Here is a 7222-nt window from a genome sequence, read left to right as displayed (position 1 = left end):
ACCAGACTAATAATAATTATAAAACCCTAAATGAGTTTTAGCACTCATATGTTATTAGAAAACATAAGTTATAAAACAATTAAACGATTTGTATTTTGTGAGTGTCGTGTGCCATTGTGCTTTTCATTAGCATAACATAAAATTAGAGGTGCAAATTGCAATGTCTAAATCTTATTTCACATTTAATTACCTTACATTTAGATCATAAACATCTCGTGTAAAAAGATCATGAATGATTAAATGATTTATAATCAAATAATAGCCTATAATGATATATCAACAACTCAAATTTACCATTTTTATATAATATAACAAAATCAATTTTAATAAGCTTTATCAACTAAATAATTGTCATCTATAGAACCATTTTCATGCAAGCGATTGTGAAAATCCAACACAACATGAAGACCTATAAAATTAAACACCAACATGCACTCCATTACATTATCCTAGAAATTACATTTAATCAATCTTTTTAAAAGTCTAGTTATACAATTTGAAGTAGAATGAACATAACCTTGCACCATCTTGCAAACTCCATTATAATTTATACGACATAGACCGTTGGGTTTAGACTTTAGATGGTTAGTTGCATAGCTTCTTTTTGGGATCCCGCTGAACATGATTATAACTTTTATGAAAAGAAAATGCAAAATATTAAAATAAATTAAAACACCAAAATTTTAAAATCAAGAGGTATGAACTACATTAGTTGTATCCATTCTTGTTTTGTATTGTTGTGAAGTAGTCTTGTTACTCACGTGAATCTAGAGGTAATGATTAGAGCATCTTCATATATAATATTTTTCATTCCAACCAAAATCATAATTATACAATATAAATTTGGATAATAAGAAACAAGAAAATGAAAAAATATTTCTTACCATAAACTATCATATTTCCTTCTCATCGTCATCTTCCTCTTTTTGATTACTTATGCTCTCCATTGACAATCTTTATGTATGGAGTTTCTAATCAACCTCTCAAACACTCACACAACTTTTTAAACCATTCTAATAAAAATCTACCATTATGAATTATATATATATATATATATATATATATATATATATATATATATATATATATATATATATATATATATATATATCAATTTTAATCAATTGGTGTCATAAGAACCGTTAAGTATAATAAGTTAAAAAATTATTGAGTGGTAGTTGTTAATTAGATGCTAGTAAAAGGTTATGTAGGTTTAAATATATATTAAGGAATCATTATTATAAAGAAATATGAAAAGCCATGGAAGCTTCAAATGATTGTGGTGATAGAAAAAATGTGTCATTTATAAGTATAGTATCATATTAAATTTAAACCTTTTAAATTTATATTTTATGTATTTCCAATTCCATTTTCTTATTAAATAACGTTCAACATAAACATTCAAATTCGAATTGAAGTTTAATAATATACAAATTTAATTAATTAATTGTTCAAATCTCAATTTCAATTAAATAATTTCAAATTAATTACTAAATTCAAATATTTAGATTTAAAAAGTTAAAAAATATTGTAATCTAAGAGGCTTATCACAAAAATTCGAAATTTTAGAAAATTCTTGAATTTTGTCCAGCTCGCTAGATGCGTTGCGACCAACAATTGGCACGTGCACCTATGACTAGACGTGTTTTGTTTTTTTCAATTTTTACCAAGTTTGTGCTATTAACTAAAATTGGTTATGCTATGATACCACCGTTAGGGATTATTAACACCCAATACACATCATAGGGTAGCAGAAACAGTCAACAGATTTATCTAAGTGCACATGCATCCTACAATCCAGATTTTACTTGTTACAACAACATATTTTAAAAATGAACAAAATAAATAATTACTAACCTCATAATTGCTTGTTTATGATCTTGTGTCTGTCAACTCGTTACAATGATGATGATCCAACGTAGCACTCATCTAATGGAATCAGACCCACAACACCAAAAGTAAAAGGAAGAAACCCAAAACTAGGGTTTATTCAAAAATCAACTCTTGGGAGAGAGGTTGTAAATTCCTTTTGGAAAGAGAGAGAGAAAGAGAGAGAGAGAGAGAGAAAGAGAGAGAGAAAGAGATATAGAGAGGTAGTGGACGAATTTGGTGAGAGAATAATCACATGTACGGTTTACTCATTGCAATCTATTTATATTAGGTTGTAGACAGAATACTAAAAGGAATCCAAATCTATGGTTTATCATTATCTGATTCAAATTAACTTTATCCTTATCCTACGGAAATGTCAAAACCGTCCATCATAGCCTCTCTAGAGGCTTCTAGAATATTTCAATAAATATTTTTGATTCATAAATATTCAATCCTTATAATTAATTGAAAATGTTTAATTAATTATAAAAATAATTTGTAATTAATTTATTAATTCCTTAATAAATTAAAATTTTATTTATCTCCATTTCCTTATGTTATTTGGGTTATGTGGCCAACCCAAAAGTATCATGCTATTATTAGAAATATTATCAAAACGGTTAATGATATTGAACACTTTTTCCAACAACATAAGTCTCTTAAATAGTTTAAATAGTTTATAATATAACTAATAATAACATTTATAACTGTGTGGTCAAAGAATAACATTTAACCATAACAATGTATAGCATTCCCCACCCTTAAGTCCAAAATATGTATATCAGGTATTAAGGATAAAAATATATTATCTTTAACAAATATCACACGTGATAGTGATACATGCAGTGATCTTGAATAGGTCAAATCGAATATTTGTTCTTTAGAAAATATATATGATCTTGAACGGGCCGGGTTTTTCATTTGAACTCTCACAAAATCCTCCAACAGTAGAAGTCGGTATCACATGTCAATACTACCACAATCTATTCAAACCATGCAATTTTTTTTAAAGAAGATTAATATGACTATAACAAAATGTATTAGCTTAGAAGAGTTTGAACTTTTTTTAAATATGACCGTCACATAAAGTAATAACTTAAAAAGAGCGTTTAAATGTGAGTATTATTTTTATGTAAAATGACGTTTTAGCGACTAACAATATTGAGTTCTTTTATATCATCAATTCATTAAAGAGTATGACTGCTCAATCGTTTAATTATCATCGTACAATGTGTGAGATGACAAACGGGCAACAAGCTGCAAGTTATAAAAAATTATGTACTCGCACGGTTTTTATAGATATTTTCCTTAACTTTTGCACTATAGTTTTTTAACATATTAGAACACTCCAATGTCATATCTTTTCTAGACTTTGATTTTTAATCGGTTGTTTGAGATTATTTTAAAATAGTTCTCTTCAAAATGTATGAAACGTCCTATGTTTCTTTAGACAAAGTTTTAAAAGTATTATATGCTTTTGTAGTATTTCAAGATTCTTGAATACTTAATCATTTCAAAAAATCTACGGGAATTTATAATATGCCTATTCTTTTCGAGATAAATCATTAAAATTGTAAAACTTATTTGCAACATATGTTTGACTTTTAATATCCTTATTTAGAATGGTCCACAAGTGTCATACAATCCACCAAATATGGCCATGGATCGTGTTTATTCTGTTCTACAACTTGGCTAATTGGGTTCTTTTCACAAAGATAATTGACAAATATTCTGGTGTTGGATGGGTACCCCATTTAAAAAAAACATAAATGTATACTTCTTTTTGTAAGACCAAAGCTATACATCTCTGGATGGTGCGACGGGTTGACGAATTTGTACGGTGGTCCTGTAAAAAACCACCCCAGATGAAAAAATCACCATGCGGTTAGACTTCTCACAGGAACGTATTATATATATATATATGGGAAAAGTGAATATACCCTTAAGGGTATATAAGCTTAGGTATCTAATACATTATATTACGTCGTTTTGTAACATATATATACATTGTAATTGTTTAATGTTTTTATAATTCAACTTCTAACTTGATTTACTTCGAAGATTTTTATAAATTTCACATTTATTGTCCTCTTACATAATTTTCATTTTTAACTATAATATATATAGCCTAGTAGTGTTCGACAAAAAGATGTAATGTAAGAGAAAGATAATGGTGAAATTTTAGAAATGTTGAAAGTAAATCAAGTTAGGGGTTGAAGTTTAAAAACATTATAATGAATATATCAAACAAAACATTGTATTATGGTGAGTGTGGGTACCTAAGCTTATATACCCTTAAGGGTATATTCACTTTTATATATATATATATATATATATATATATATATATATATATATATATATATATATATATATATATATATATATATATATATATATATAACTTGATTTATTTTGAAGATTTTGAAATTTCATAATTATCTTCTTCTTATATTACATTTTTTTGCCGAACCCCTAATAGGTTATACATATTATAGTTGAAAATGAAAATTATATAAAAGAAAGATAAATGTGAAATTTATAAAAATCTTGCAAGTAAATCAAATTAAAAGTTGAATTATAAGAACATTGGACAATTACAATGTATGTAAATTATATAAAACGATATAGTATCGTGAGTTTGGATACCTAAGTTTATATATCTTTAAGGCTATATTCACTTTTCTTTAAGCTTATATTCCTAAGTTTGGATACCTAAGCTTATATATATATATATATATATATATATATATATATATATATATATATATATATATATATATATATATATATATATATATATATATATAAGTTCAAATGAGAACATTTTTTAATATGAGAACGTGAGAACTCTACTTTATGTTACTATTCTACTATGAATTCTATATATAAAACGATATGACATTATTCATCAACAAATATATGAACAATCACACATTAATATTCACATTAAAATTTTGTATGTACAAATTTATAATATTATTCATCACCGAATATATGAACAATCACATATTTAGCATTCACATTAGAATATACTAAATTACTACATATATTTATAAATTTTATAGTAGAATAACAATATAAAATTGAATATATATTCATATTATACTTACTACAATACAAATATACAATATATACTAAATTCATAGTAGAATAAGTAACATAAAGTAGTGTTCTCACATTCTCACATTAAGGGGGTGTTTGATTTTGCTTCTAATTGAGTCCAATAGAGGACCCGGTCAAAAAAGAAAAATTAGGGTGTTTGATTTCGTTTTTACAATCAAGGACTCAATCCAAGCTATGGACTCGGTCCAAGAAAAAGCGATGATTCGGTCCTTCCCTTTGAATCGTTGGACTGGGACGTTGGTTATGCATTTACCGATTTTACCATACGTTAACAACCTTCACAGAGAAAAGGCAACGACGACTTGCTCCCCACCCTCATCTGCTGCTCTTCCGTCGACTTTCTTCCTCCGACCGGTTAACCAGAGACGAGTACATCTTGCATTTTCTCGTTTTTTATTGTTTGATTCTTGCTGAAAAGTTCAACTTTTGCTGTGATTTTTGACTTTGTTCTCCTTCTTTTGCTTCTTTTCGATTTGTTGTGCTTGTGTGCTATAATGGATTAGTTATTTGCTCTTTTTTTCTTTCTCGATTTTTACTATGGAAATAGGAAAGAAAGAGAGATCTAGAGAGAATCAAGAGAGAAAAACCAGAGTCGATGATTTTTTGTGATCAAAGACGACTTTACTCTTGTCCTTTTCATGTTTTTGTATTCCTGGACATGGTTAGAGAAAGTGAAAAAGTGGGATGCGTTCCTTTGTCGTACAACAAAATATTAGATGATTGATTTGTGATACTGTTCACACCATCACTCTACCCATTAGACCAAAGTGATTATTAACTAGCACTGGTTGGCACAGGGTTCTATAGTATTTTTGGTACAAGATTTCGTCAAAAGGAAAAAGGCAACATAAATGGGTGGATATACTTTACTTTGTTTCAAATTAACTTGGGACAAGAAGCAATGTTTCTGCAGAAGGATTCAAGCCTTCTAAACAAAAAATGATGTTGGGATTAAATAGTTTGTTTAGTTCTTAGTGGAAAACAACCCCTGTTACTATCTTCTTTGGTACAATGAAAGTTTTTGATGAAGATGAAGTTTGAGATGAATTTCCAAGGTGATGTATGAAATCAAGTGAAAAGATCTTGGTAAAATTGTAAATGGATTTTGTATAACAGTTTATATTTGGATTTTAAATAATGTATGTTTTATTTAGATTTTATGTTACATATTGGATTTTTATAATTATTTTATCCGGCAGAACATAAGGGTAATATTGTCAATTTTGTATCATTCATCAGAGTCAGTCCGATAAATAATCAAACAGATAAACTCAGTTAGATGTTGACTCGGTCGGAACTTCTAACTCAGTCAGCTTCTAACTCAATCAGCTCTAACTCAGTTAACAACTATCAAACGACCCCTAAATAGTGTTCTTATTTGAACTTAACCCTATATATATATATATATATATATATATATATATATATATATATATATATATATATATATATATATATATATATATATATATATTAGTGGGGTGCCCGCAAAGTGTAACCACGACAAATAGTTCTTTTCCAAAAATAATTTAGTTTCCATAAATAGTTTCTGGGTAGTGATTAGTATAATTTTGTGGCATGTTTTTTTGGTAAATTTCAAACTATATGTTTTTGTTTTGATTTAAAAATAAAAGTTATTGTTTTAGGTGAATGAGTTTTTCTTTGGGCGAGTAACAACGAATAAATATGTCCTTATTTTGTGTTAAAAATAAAGCTGTGTGTTTTTTTTTATTTAATGTAAGATTATGTTGTTTTTAGTTAACAATAAAAATGTGTTTTCTTTTCGATTATAAATAAAAATATATTGTTTTGAATTAAAAATAAAATGTTGACTTTTGTTGTTCTGGTTTAGTTACGTTTCCTATTCTATGAACGGTTAAAGGAAACTATATATTTTTTTTCTTAGGAGGATGATAAAATTTAATATCATCTACGAGTTTTCATTTTAATCATTTAGAATGTTAACCATTTAAGATTTGGGGGATGGATGATATTTTGGGTTAAAATGGAAAATATATTGTTATTTTTTGGTTAAAAAAATATACCACTGTTTGATAATATCATATTCAAAAGAATACGTAATGGGATGGTAGTCAATGATAATGCGTTGTATTCTGTTTATAGTCGTAGATCAGCTAAGACATCAAAATATCCATCGTCTATATCTTAACTAAGTGTAGATTTCCTTGTGATTAATCGTACATTGAATTGAAGTATGTCTTAAC

At 27.2% G+C, this 7222-nt stretch overlaps 1 long non-coding RNA gene across 1 annotated transcript; it reads right to left on the bottom strand.

Annotated features, from left to right (window-relative positions):
- Positions 1 to 354: 354 nt before the first annotated feature.
- On the bottom strand, positions 355 to 2119 carry LOC122197779 (uncharacterized). The gene is made up of 2 exons (XR_006191454.1): positions 1858 to 2119; positions 355 to 631 (listed from the first exon to the last, which is right to left on the bottom strand). It is a non-coding gene; the product is annotated as an uncharacterized LOC122197779 (long non-coding RNA).
- Positions 2120 to 7222: the final 5103 nt, after the last annotated feature.

The sequence above is a fragment of the Lactuca sativa genome, chromosome 4 (assembly GCF_002870075.4).
Source record: "Lactuca sativa cultivar Salinas chromosome 4, Lsat_Salinas_v11, whole genome shotgun sequence".
Taxonomy (NCBI): domain Eukaryota; kingdom Viridiplantae; phylum Streptophyta; class Magnoliopsida; order Asterales; family Asteraceae; genus Lactuca; species Lactuca sativa.
The sequence above is the reverse complement of the archived record's forward strand: the minus strand, read 5'-3'. Positions and strand labels throughout refer to the sequence as shown.